The sequence below is a fragment of the Sceloporus undulatus genome, chromosome 2 (genome assembly GCF_019175285.1).
Source record: "Sceloporus undulatus isolate JIND9_A2432 ecotype Alabama chromosome 2, SceUnd_v1.1, whole genome shotgun sequence".
NCBI classification, from domain to species: Eukaryota; Metazoa; Chordata; class Lepidosauria; order Squamata; family Phrynosomatidae; genus Sceloporus; species Sceloporus undulatus.
The window spans coordinates 168,238,554-168,252,048 of NC_056523.1; the positions used below are offsets into that span (position 1 = coordinate 168,238,554).

A 13,495-nucleotide genomic window follows, 5' to 3' on the forward strand; every position below is an offset into this window, starting at 1 on the left:
TCAGTCTAACCCATTTGTATGATTTGCAGAGACCACGAAGGAGGAGGACAGGTTGCTTACCTGTAATGGTATTTCTTCAAGTGGTCATCTGTGAATACATACAAATCCCGCCAGTCCTCCCCAGTGTCCTGCTCTTCATTGGCTCATTCTCATGTCACTCACGCAGCGTAAATTTCGGAACTGGGAAAAGAGCAGGAATGCAGGGGATTTATAAAGGATGGGCGGGGCTACTGCCAAAAAGTTGCAAAGTTAACTTTGTCCAGTGATTCTAGAAGACCACTCGAAGAAATACTGTTACAGGTAAGCAACCTGTCCTTCTCATGACACTGAAAATCTTGGTATAGAACTTGAGTATTCTTCATTTATTGAGACAGCACAGTACAGTCCTAGCATGACAATCTTTCTTGTATGTATGTGTATACTTTATATGTGTGTGTCAAGCCAGGTGTGTTTCATGTGAAAGAAGCCCAGTTTTCGGTGGAATCTAGTCTGCTCCTAGCTGCCTTGCAAAACTTTCCATTTGACGGCAGAAGTAGAAAGACTGGATCAACCTGATCTGTCAAGTCTCCTCCTTGAGCAATGGCAGAGGGAATTGTTTTGACCATTGGGGCAGGCATCATGTGTTGCAGTATCCAGAAGCTGCTTCATGCAACTGGGCCTGGGCAGTGCATTTTTGTCCATGCATTCAATAACTTGTGTGCAATGCGGTTGTCTGGCAACATCATGACGTCTGCCTACTGCTAATTTTTATAACACCTACAAGAGTTTGAGTTGTGTTAGGCAAACTGTAGCTCTGCAGCCACCCATAATCTAATGCCTGAGCTTCAGGTTCTGGCTGAGGCCATCCTGAGCTGCCCTTCTACTTCCCTGTGACCTATTTGATTGATTGCCTATAGGAAAGTTTGCATCAGCAGTGCTGTGTGATTTATTTGTTAAGAAAAGCTACATAATCCAAGCTGTTCATACTTCTGTCCACATTTCATCAATGCTGGATCAATGAAGCCCTCTTCTGTAATCAGTAAAAATCTCATGTAGCTCTAGCTCCGCCCCCCAGGTGGCTATTGCCCCCTATGTTCTGAACCCTATTTCAAGAGCCTTGCTGAAGAAGACCAAAGGTCCATTTAGCCCAGCAATACTATTTTGAACAGACCCAACTAAAAGCTTACTAGCAGAACCTGAGGGTCATTCCCTTTCCTGCTGTCCAACACATTCACCTACTAGTATTTAGCATAAAACATAGCTCGACTTCACAGTATGGCTGACGGCTGTTGATAGACCCGTCCTCCATCATTTTGTATATACCCATCTATCTCTTGTGGCTGTGAATTCCCAAGATTTAAGATTATATGTAGCAGAGTATTTAACTTAGTCCTAAATCTACCGCTGAACAACTTTAATGAAAGCCCCCCCCCCCTCCAAGGTTCTGCTATGAGAGAGAAGATTTTTATCCATTTTCTTAACATCAGAGCAGGGGCTAATAATTTTCCTGTAAGTACCTTTATATTAGATTTTTCCTTTCCTTTAAGAAGTAAAAGTTAATGAGTTGAAAAAGTCCAAATTTGTACTATATAATCTCACTTGTGAGTAAAAAGGATAGTTTAATTTTGTGGAAGCAATAACTTTCCAAATTTCTGCCTTTAAAAATACCTTGTTATACTTGTCTAAGATGCCCATGTGAGTGTGGCATAGAATGCACTCGTTGGAGCAGTTTGTGCTTGCCTACCCTGAAGTGCATAGTCGGTTCACATGAAGCACTGACCCAAGCCTGTTCTCTCTCATCAGCTACCAAACACTGACGTGAGAATACAATCACCCCTCCTTTCTCGCAGAATTGTTATCCGTGTTCTTGAATATGCACAGAGGGGCAGCCTCCATTATTGTCAATGGGGCGCACCCCATTGAAGTCTATGGGGCTTGAATACTTGTGAGTCTCCGTTTTTACAGGGGGGTCTGGAATGGATCCCCCAAGAAAACAGTGGGTTGACTGTATGTTGTACTGTAGAATACAATGTTCCTCTGAGGTGGAAGATCACAGTGCTGGGCAGTCCTTGGGGAAAATATGTTCCACCTTTCCTGATATGACTGAGAAACCTTTGATAAGCTCCCATACAACCTCAGTGTTTTCTGAAACAGATTGAATGTCACAATTTAAGGGATACTAAACCTGTGTTAAATGAGGTTGAGCTTTACTTTAATGACAAACATCTTACTGAAATAAATGACCATCAGTCTAAAACTGACTTTTTTCAAAAAGAAGCCAACTCCATTTTTTTTTACCTTTTATTTCAAAACAAAAAAAATTGTTCAAAATGAGACCAGTCAGAGCTCCACGGAGGGGGAAGTGTATGGGATTGAGAGAGAGAAACAGGCCTGGCTATAGCATGGAAGATACAAAACTATAGAAACTTTTCTGTTTTAAAAAAAACCTGTACAAATAGTCCTAAGTATATAAATAAAACTAGCAAGTAAAATGAATTGAGACATGAAGTGGGATGGCAGAGTCAAGACCTCTCACCAAGTCTGTGGCAAATGAAAGCACAGACAAGTTGCCTTTGAGAGATCCAATGCTTTTGACATGGAGTTTTGAATGTCTTTGCATCAGAAATGGGGCCAGAGGCAAACAAATGCTTTCTCTTCTGTTGCTTTGAGCGCCAATAAGTTTGCAAAAGACTCATTACATCCATGGCAAATTGGTGCTTTGATTTAGCTGACATGTTCCATTGTTAAGCAGGACTAGAAAGTGTTTTAAAGCACACCAGAAAGCCTGTGGCCTGCTATAGACATGAACCAGCGGATGTATGTATGTTGCTTAGAATGGATGCCTATTGCTATTTGCTTTAAAGGCAAGTTGCTGTAGAGCAAGGCATCAGTACAAGCATCAAACCCACCAAGAAAGGACATATTGCTCCAGAGAAAAGTGCAGAGAAGTTATAAACCTGTCCAAGAGAGGAGAGTTTGCATTGGATTTCAGCTTAACCTTAATCCACACTGGATCTTTCTACTAGAGATGGGAAGACAGAAGAACAATACTAAGGAACCTGTGACCCTGAAGGCTTACTTGTCCAGTTATTACTATAAATGGTCAGAAGTATTTGGAGGGGATGCTGTCATTGCATCAATTCTGACCATTCAGCTCATGGTAGGACAAATGGTATTAGCTCTGACTACCAAGGTGAGGTGGCTTTTGGAAGACAAAGGTCGACACTCCTCCCCTTAGCCTTCCCCAGAAACAGTTACCACCAGCTATATTGGTACTGCCTCCAAAGAGCAAGTCTGGCAAAAATGGAAACAATGTGTGTTCTGCCTGGGACAGAATTGGTCTGAAATACCTGGTTGCAAACCAGCTTGTCTGAAATCATCTGACCCCATTGCCTCACTCATTGTGGCTGTGTTACATGTTCATTTTTCAGCTGAAGAGCTGTACTTATCAGAGGCATCATTTCCTTCAGTACAGAAGATGTTCCCCAGTTACAAGGACTGACACTTCACACCAGTTAAGTTGGGAGTGTGCATGCAAGAAAGGCAAGAACGTGCAACCACTTGGGGGCAATCTAGAACAGTTGTCCTGGGTCAAACCAGGTCAAATCAGCTTTGTTTTTATTTTTACAGCACAGTAGTGCTAAAAGTGTAAATTCTCTCCATCTTCTTGAACATAACTTTGGGTATAGATAATTTCAACACATTGTAGTAACCCTTGGTAAAAAGTGCATTCCCTCGCCTACCTTTACTACTAGGTTATGGCTGATTGGATTTTGGTTGTTGCATTTAACTTGCCTCCCAAAAATGTAAAGTTAGACATGGGTGTTTAAAGAGAGCTGCCTAACATGTGGCCAGTTATTTCCTTTCTGAATTCCATATTTCAGTAAACCTTTTAGGAGGACATAAAAGTTAGACAGCAGCCCACACGTCATGACTGCTGACTCAAAAGCCTAGTTTAACTGTGCTGTGTCTTGACGGTTCAAGCACATGGGGGCAGGGACAGTGCCAAAATATGCTTGTCTTGTACTTTAACTACTTGTTTCAAGGAAGAGGTTGCGGCCATCACCAATGGCTTTCACAACCAGAGCCTCTATTTCAAATGGAAAGCTTTCCTCTTCTCCAGTGCAAGCCGCACAGCCTCTGAAGGCTTTGGAGCCAGAAGTCTAAACCAAGAAAGGAAAAGAACCATTTTATTACCTGTGTGGATTCTTTGCTATGGCTGGTGTCCTACACTGAGGCCACCAAACTTGCGTCCTCCCTTTGGGCAAAACATTGCTGTTCAGGTTCAGGTAAGCCAGCTAATAATACATTACAAAGTATCATTAAAAAAAAGCAAAATGGTACATTTAACAAAACTCTCAGGAATTAGCAGCAACATGGGGGTATTTTATCATCAAAAGGAAGTATTTCCCTCTCTTCCCCCCCCCCCCCAATGAAACAGAGCAACCCAGGGGTTTTTCTAAGGATAAGGTGGGGACCTTGTCCCTTGGAGAAGGTGCAGTTTGCCGGTTCAGGATATACAAATGAACTGCAAGAGCATGTGAGGTAGATGTGTAGCTAAGAATGGCAAAAAAAAAAAAACAACAAAAAAAAACCCCGAACTGGTGAGCAGAGTAATGGAGGGAAATCATGAACCGGGTTTTTTTCTTCCCCCAAATAGCACCAACAACTTCCAAGGAGGACATGGTTTTAATGCAAGCATGGAATTGGTGGGTAGACAAAGGGTTTTGGACAAAGCAGCTTGCTTTTTAAAAATACCAGCATTGAAGAGGGACTAAAAGATGTGAGGCTCATCTACAGGCTGCCAGGTCTCCGAGACAGCCGGCTGCTTCTTCCTTTGGTGGAGTGGACTGGACAAACTATGTTGCTGAAGATGGGGGCCGATGGATTGTGCACAGGGAGGAGAGGCAGGGCAAACAGGGCCTTGCAAGCTCAGATCAGGACAAGGCTGGGAGAGCCTTTCATTGCAAACAGGGTGGAGGAGAGTAGGACAAGAAAAGGCCTTAACTAGACTGGAAGTTTAAAGTGCAGGGACTTGTTCCCCCCACTGACAGAATGGGATAGGGGAAATCAAGGCACAAGATCAAAACTCCAGCAGCTCTTGAGGGGCACATTCTTGAGGTCCTAACTTGTGTTTGGGTCCCACATTAGGCATGCAAATGATGGTTTAAGCAGGCCATCATTGCTCACTGGCAACTCCGTGTGTAAAAAAAGATGAGTGGCCATCAATGTGACCTTTCTGCCCTCTGACCATGCCTTCAGTTATAGTATCCCACCAGGAAACAGGGACTTAACCTAAGAAGCCAAGTTTCTGCAACAAGGCAGTCTTGGCCCTTCCTGCCAGCTCTGAGCTGGCACCGCAGACAAGTGGTGCTGTTCAATAGATGCCCTCTGCAGCCCATGGAGGTTATCAACCAGGAAGAGAGAAGAAAGGAAAGCTAGTGTTTCTCTTAAATCACACTTCCTTTTTTCAGAAGGGGAAATGGGGATAAACTGCCCCCAATTGCATGTCTGGTTGCCATGGATGTGCCCCCTTAGTGGGGATGGGTGGGCAGGCTAGGAAACGGTTTAGGATGGAGCTGGGGAGAGTGAAACATGACTGAGGAGCCAAAGGATGCTTTATACTGGTGAAATGCATGGCCTATACTATAGCCATGCCCTCAACATACTTCTCATGTCTACACACACACACACACACACACACACAGTCACACACCCAGTCCTAGCACCCAGCTTTTCACACATCTTAATTCCTTCAAGACTGCTTTCTGTTCTCACTTCTGCCCTGTAGCCACCAACTCATTCTCAGTCTGGGTCCCAATCATCTGCCCCCCTTCTGCCTTTACATCCTCCCACCCTTGCTCTCAATTCTGTGGTTTGTCCTTTCATTCCCTTGCAGTGGACCTTACACTAGGTAACAATTAGGTTTCTTAAACATTGCCTTTTCATACTGAAAATGTACTTCTTTGCAGAGCTTCACAGTGTTAATTTTTTTGGACCACCAATTTCCAGAATTAACCAGCAAGAATAGGAGCTATAGTCCAAAATTTAGCTCTGGTTCTTTACAAAAATTAAAGGTAAGCAGTCTGCTGTTACCCTTGGAGGGACTTGATATTTCCTATCTATGGCAAACTGAAAAGAAAAATGGCTAATAAGTGGCTGGGGAATCTGAATGAAAGTAAAGGCTTAACCTGCTCTTCATCCTTTCCTATCAGAAGAGACTGTACTCAAACACCAACTCCTCCTTCTCCAAAAGCTGCCTGGTATCTGCCACACAAAACAACCAGCTTTATGCAAAATGGCATCCACCTAGTTGACGTGACTTCCCTCTCCCTAAACACTCCCACTCAGTCCAAATCAGTTCAAACACAGAACCTGTGCCTAGAAGGAAAGGTCCACAGAGAGTGGCTGAAAGAGCACATAGGAGCAACCTGGTGCAACTGACTGGGAAAAGAACAAGAGAGGGAGAAGGAAGAAAAGGCCACACCTGAAACACTGGCCTAGATCAAGAAAACTGGTGGTGCAGCTTAGACCAGTTCATATGTTGTATGGCCATACCCATACCATTGTTCTAGGTATCATGGTGTTAGCAATATCTAACTCCAAGATACCTAGAATAATGTGTCTCCAGTTTAGCTCTGGATATAGACAACTAGTTACACACAGCAATCTGTGACCTGAGATGTACATATGCATTCCCAGTTCAATGGGAACCAGATATTTGTTGCAATGTGGTAGCTAACAACCAGGCTGCATACCTGAAAATGCATTCCTATGTGGGCTTTTTGGGGGGAGGAGTCATTTTGTTTTTTGCATTTCCATGTGCTGAATGGATCTCTCGCTAGTTCTACATTGGGTTCTTTATATACAATTGCTGGATTCACTCTCCTGTATGGACACGGAATTAATTACATGCTAGATACAATAAGGTTTTCTTAACAGCTTATTTGTATCCTAAATTCCTAGCATGTTAGAGCTGCCACAGAGTGAATCATATACAGTATATACACTGGAGGAAGGGATGATCTCATATAGACTTGGGCTGTTTAAGACAATGAAATTCTAGCATTGCAAGCCAGGATATTCCCTATGATTGCTGGCTTCAAAACTAGCCAAGTTTCAAAGAGAGGCTTCTTTGGAATCAACTAATCGCAGCAATTGTTTCTGATGTAAAAGGAAGATATGGTGAAGTTTGGCTTCCTCATTGATTTTGCTGCTCATTTGCATGGAGCAGCAAAGCAGTAATTCTGGGGCTATTTGTGGTTGCACAAAGCTTGTGGATATCCTGTCTTGGTAAGCTAGCATTTGATCATCTAAAGGCCTTTAAGCACCTTTTAACCATCTTTAAGTGCCTCATTACATCTGGATGTCTGAGCCATGGTTAAGAATTAGCTGCAAATATGTAAAATTATAATCTAAAGTGGGTTTGTAAACAATGGATTGTATTAATCACAGTTAGATATTCCTTCTGTACCAAGAAAACCATGATAACAAACTGATCTCATACATGCTTTCCTGGCATCAGCATTCATTTAGGAAGTAAAACCATGATTAATCTTAACTAGGAGTAAAGCATCACACCCTGGGAATGTTGCACATATGTAAACATTGCTATTGCAGCAAGTTTTCACATAAATTTTGTTAAGTCAATGATCAGGGTACAATTCCCTTGGGACATCCATCAACATTTTAAGCACCAGGCCTACACTGGGATGAACCAGTTTTCAAATTCTAAGCCATTACTATCCTATTTATACATTCCTACTGTATTTTCTACTCAGAGTTAATCCAAAAAACCTGTATAGAGGGGGAAGGGTAACTAAAATCATGAATATTGCCAAAAGCCTCATGTCTACATGAACCTCAGTTTTAATGTGATTTCAATTTGGAAGAAATCAGAATTAAGAAAGGGGTGTTTGACACACCCTGTTGCATAAGTCACACTGAAATAAATGCAAGTGACAGAAAAACGCAGCAAAGCTCTCTCATAACTTCTGTTCAGACCAATGGGGCTTTCCAAACAAACCTAGTGAGTTAGTACAGCAAGCTCTGTCTACAGAGAGGACCTGCCACCTCTTGTTCCCGTCTCTTGTTTCTAAAAGCATATTCCCTGCCTCCACAGTCCCTGAAAAGCTGCTCCTGAAACTTGGGAAGGAGTTTCAGATGCAGCACTATGTCCTGTGTTGCGGTGAGTGGGTGGTGGGTGGGAGGAGGCTAGGAAACCCTGATGCTGACATGGAAGTGGCTGTTTATATCAAAGGTATCCTTTGGGTTGCTGCTCACCTTTGGGATGTATTTAGAGCTTATTATTCAACCCTGAATCCTTTGCCACTCAATTTAAGGACTTGCTGAATGTGACATGTGTCAAGGCCTGCAGGGGCTAAATCAGACCTATGCTTTTAAATACTGCACTGTGCTAGCATCATAGGAAGGTAAAATAGCAGATCATCTAAACCCTCAATTGTTTATGCCTGCTGGAAAGCTGATGATTGGGTGGCAGAATGATGGTACTGATGTGTTGAGTTGTTGTACCCCTTATGTCTCTGGGACAGTGCCCTATTTGCATGGCACAGTTTTCATCTCAAATAGCCACACTCAGTTGGAACCAGGAGTCCATTTACTGACTGCTTGGCTTAAACCATCCCATAAAGTCTATCCTGGTAATTAGGGCCTATTAGTACAAAAATCAGTTTGGCCCTTGAATTCTGCTGTGGAAGAAAGATTTTAAGAGATGAAGGCAAGTGCCATTCCCAAAATAAGGCACTTTGATTCTGCTCAGCACCTTGAAAATAAGAGCAGTGCTATCTGGCTAATTCAGTACTCATTAAGGACCCAAGCCAGCGTTCTGGCAAAAGGGTGATTTTAAGCAAGCACTGCTTACCCCAAGATCTCTCTTTAACTGGTATCTAAGTGTTGCTGGGGAATTGGTGGGCTCCAGTCTCTTGCCATTCCTGTCTACCATCAAGTGAAGTAGAAGAGGAGGATGATAACCAAGTGGGCAAACTGAGCAAGAGCTATACAAATGAACAGGTAGGCCTGAATCCTTACATTTTCAAAACCTCAAGCCACACCTGCTTGGTGATAAACCTTATCCTGTTTGATCAGGTCAATATTTTAAATAAAATACACACCAAGTAAAAAGCCTTTAAAAACAAAGGGAAACACATGCACCCTGAGTAAGTCACAAACTCAGTTGATACCGGGGGCCCGTCTTCAAATGCCATCCTATCACAACTCCTTGCACATGGGTGGTGCATGCACATATACACAAACAAGCGCACACACGCAAACACAACATATTCATATTCATGTTGGCTCATTCTCCCCCAGCTCCCTCCCTCCCTGGTTCACATGACACCCGTATGGTCTCTGCAATTAGTCCTCCTTGATTGTCAGCTGCATAAGAGCTATTTCCTTGAAGGTCTAGGCTAGGCCTCAAGAGTGATGGCGGGGGGAGAGGGTGCTGGACAAGATTTCTCATGATCAGTCCATCAGATGTGGGAAAGCAACATTTCAAAATATGATGAAAGAAAGGGGCAGCTTAATGCCAACCAGGCTGGGGTGATCTTACAGTGGCAAAGAGAGGATAAGACATTTAGCACCATCTGGTTGAGGGAAAGCAATGGGGCCATGGATGGAGGATGGAAGAAGAGAAGGGAAGCATGCAGAGGTGTCTAAAGCACTTGGTACCTTCAAGAGGCTCTCCAGGGAAAACGCGCTGTAGGAACGGCCGGATTATTGCACATAGTCACCTGCTATTGCGATTCTGGGGAGCCAGCAACCAAGGGCTGCGTGCGCGGAGGGGGAGGACGGTGTGGGGAACGTGCATAGTAACTAGGATCTCCGTTTCAGAGGGAGGGAAGAGTTCTGCCAGCTCCAGCAAGGGGCTGGATGCGCCCTGGTTAGTATTTTTTAAAGCAACGGGAATAGGCCTCCCCCAATCCCTGCCAGCAGGAAGCATCAACACCTGCCTCTCCCGCCACTGCCGGCCACAACTGGGTTGTCCAAAAAAAAGATGCACTGTGCAGCTGGGCTTGACAGGCATGCAGGAATTGGAGAGGGCATACGGCAGCACAGTCCAGACCGCAGGGGGCAGAAGGCACTGTGTGTGTATGTGAGTGTGTGTGTGTGTGAGAGAAAGAGTGTGACCCAGGGGTGGAGGAGGAAATGCTGCTGTTGCTGGCGGTGGCGGCGGTGGCAACCTGTCCGTTCAGTGTCCAAGAGTCCAAAAGTGATGACACATCACTGGCAGCAGATTCCTCAGTCAGTTTATTGTTCCCCTCATCCAGGGCAGGGCAGGTGAGGGAGAAGATCCAGATGGAAGCAAAGAAGAGTCCGCACAGAAGCTCAAATCAGAGTCCAAACTATCCAGCGAGAATCGGTCCCATCAAAACAGGGCAGAAATGAAGGTCTCAAGCAAACTCTGTTTCTCTCTCTCTCTGTGACAGCTGGGGCAGTTTATGCCAAAAAATAGTAATATTCAGTTCATTGAATGCCACCAGCTGCTTCATCTCCCTCCAGCTTGACAAGTTTTATGCAAGCCCCTCTCGCTGCTGTCAAAAAGTTCAACTTTTTTTGTAGATTTCCTTTTTTTTTGTAGATTTTTTTGTAGATTTCCTTTTTTTGTTTTTTTGTAAATTTGTCTTTTTTAGAAAAAAAATTACCCTCTTGAAATAATAAAATAATCCTTTCAAAGCAAAATTCCCTCCCTTAACTCCAACCCCAAGGAAGAAGAAGAAAAAAAGTCTGCATTGATTTTTTTATCCTACAGCTGCAAGGTGGGGCTTTCTCAGAGTAACTTTTTTCTTATAAAACAACCAGGAAAAAAAAGTTATTCAAACACTTTTGCATATTTGTCCTTTAAAAATCTTTTAAGTGATCAAAGAAAACAAAACAAAACAAATCCAAAGGAGCAAAAATTTCCTCCCAGAGGTGGTGAGCCATCTTTCTGAAAGAAAGGGGGGGAAACTGTTCTTCTCTGGGAAATTTTGTGGCATCCAAAGCATTTGATTTCGTTGTTAACCAGAAAATAAAACGCGCGAACACACACACCCACACACACGCACAAAAATGTTTTCCTTGTATTAAAATAGTCCTTAGTCCATCTGTACATCTAAAGGATGGGGGAATATCCTTTCCACCCCACCTCTAACCTCCTTTGGTTCCTTGGTGTCAAAAGTCTATTGCGGTTATTTCCTTCTTAAAAAACAAAACAAAAACAAAACAACCATTTTCTTTGCCCAAAAAAAGAGGGGGGAAAATCCAAAAACAAGAAACGGTTCCATCTTCTAAACGCAGCACAATTAAAAAAAAAACGAACACAAAAAGTTGTCTCCCTCGAAGTGATTGCTCAGAGCTGAGCTGCTCGATGGCACTAAAAGGATGAAAAATGGAATTACAAGGCTGGCCAGCAAATATGATGGAACAGCATGTGCTCAGGAGGGAAACCCACACTTTTGCAAATGTTATTCCTAACCATGACTCCTTAGCCATATCCTTTGAGCATTACGCCTTCCTGTTTCTGGCCACAGCTCTACAAAGAAGCAAATGATAGAGGAAACCTACCACATATAACCCCACTTAGCTCCTGACATTTAACCCCTTGTACACACTTGTGCCAAAGCTGGACCCACTTTCCTGGTCATGAGCCTTGTTTAACAGAATGGACCACACTGCTGAGTGGATATGTACAGGATGATCCTGTCAGAGTAGCTTTGCACATTGTGGCAGGAAATACTACCAGCCAGGCACAGAGGCAGGAAACTTGCTCAGTACAGCGTGTGCCCTCTCATCATGCATCTGCTGACCAGTGGTGAAATCATAAAAAATAAAAAATAAATAAAATATTTATTTATATCCCGCCTCTTCCGTTAGGGGATCGAGGCAGGTAACAACAGAGTTTATGATACACAATAGAAAAACAATAAAACCCACAAAACCCTGACCCAATCCTCCCTCCCAGACTATAAAATTAACATAAAACATGATTAAAATACATAACAATACAATACAACATTACAAGATTATTCTACAATCCGCGAATGATGAGGAGATATAGTAGGAAGGACAGATAGAATCAGTTCTGGGCGGTTATCACTCAGGGAAGGCCTGCCAGAAGAGAAAGGTTTTTGTCGCTTTTTAAAAAGCCTCCAATGAGGATAATTGGCGAATCTCTTCTGGCAGGTCATTCCAAGCTTTAGGAGCCGTAGCAGAAAAAGACCTCCAGGAGGTCACCACCCATCTGGTCTTTTTTGGATGTAAAAGATTTTTCCCGGAGGAACAGAGTGTACGGGAAGGATTATATGGGAGGAGGAGTTCCTTCAAGTAGACTGGACCCAGGCAATGTAGGGCATTGGAGGTAATAACCAACACCTTGTACTGAGCCCGGAAGCTAATAGGCAGCCAGTGTAATGACTTTAGAATAGGTGTAATTCGGTCAAACCTAGATTTTCCGGTGACCAGTCTGGCTGCCATGTATTGTATCAGTTGAAGCTTCCAGACATGGCAAACGGGTTGCCCCATGTAGAGTGCATTACAGAAATCAAGATGAGAGGTTACCAGGGCATGTACAACCATTTCTAGGTCCCGCTGCTCCAGGTAGGGACACAACTGGAGTATCAGCCGAAGCTGATAACAGGTGCTCCTGGCTGCCGCATCAATCTGAGAGGACAGATGAAGTGACGAATCCAGGAGCACCTCCAAGCTGCAGACACAGTCCTTCAGGGGAAGTATGATCCCATCTAGGACTGGCAAATATATCTCCAAACCTGGGTTGGGGTTACCTATCACGAGTACCTCCGTTTTGTTTGAATTCAACTTAAGTCTATTTTCCGTCATCTAATCCATTACCGACTTCTGGCAGTTATTCAGAGGAGAGATGCCCTCCATGGTCACTGAAACAGTCCGAGACCTAGAGAAATAGATTTGGGTGTCATCAGCGTACTGATAACACCACACTCCATGTCTCCAGATGATCTCACCCAGCGGCTTCATGTAAATGTTGAATAGCATTGGTGACAGTATGGTGCCTTGAGGGATGCCCGAACTGAGCTCCCTTTTGGCCGAACAACTGTCGCCAAGCGACACCATCTGGAACCTGCGCGAGAGATAAGACCGGAACCACTGCAAAGCAGTGCCTCCAATTCCTAGTTCCCTCAAGCGCTCCAGAAGGATACCATGGTATATGGTATCGAAAGCTGCTGAGAGGTCCAAGAGCACCAACAGGGCCACACTTCCCCTGTCGATGTACAGACGGAGATCATCGACCAAGGCGACCAGGGCAGTTTCAACTCTGTATCCTGACCTGAAGCCAGTTTGAAATGGATCAAGATAATTGGTGTCATCCAAGACTGCTTGGAGCTGGTTTGCAACTGCCCTCTCGATCACCTTACCCAGAAAGGGGAGTAGATACTGGTCGGTAATTGTTTTTGTCCAGGGGATCTAGGGAAGGTTTCTTTAGAATGGGTTTTACCACTGCTAATTTCAGACTAGATGGAAAACCACCTTTCCTGAAGGA

General features: G+C 43.7%; 1 protein-coding gene across 1 annotated transcript in view; it reads right to left on the reverse strand.

The window, feature by feature from the left end:
• Positions 1–11,038: 11,038 nt before the first annotated feature.
• The window catches only part of RBMS2 (RNA binding motif single stranded interacting protein 2), an 82,304-nt gene continuing 79,847 nt past the window's right edge, over positions 11,039–13,495 (reverse strand). Inside the window, exon 14 of the mRNA XM_042452264.1 lies at positions 11,039–11,353. The gene's annotated coding sequence lies outside the window, so the exon portion shown is untranslated. The remainder of the gene's footprint in view (positions 11,354–13,495) is intronic.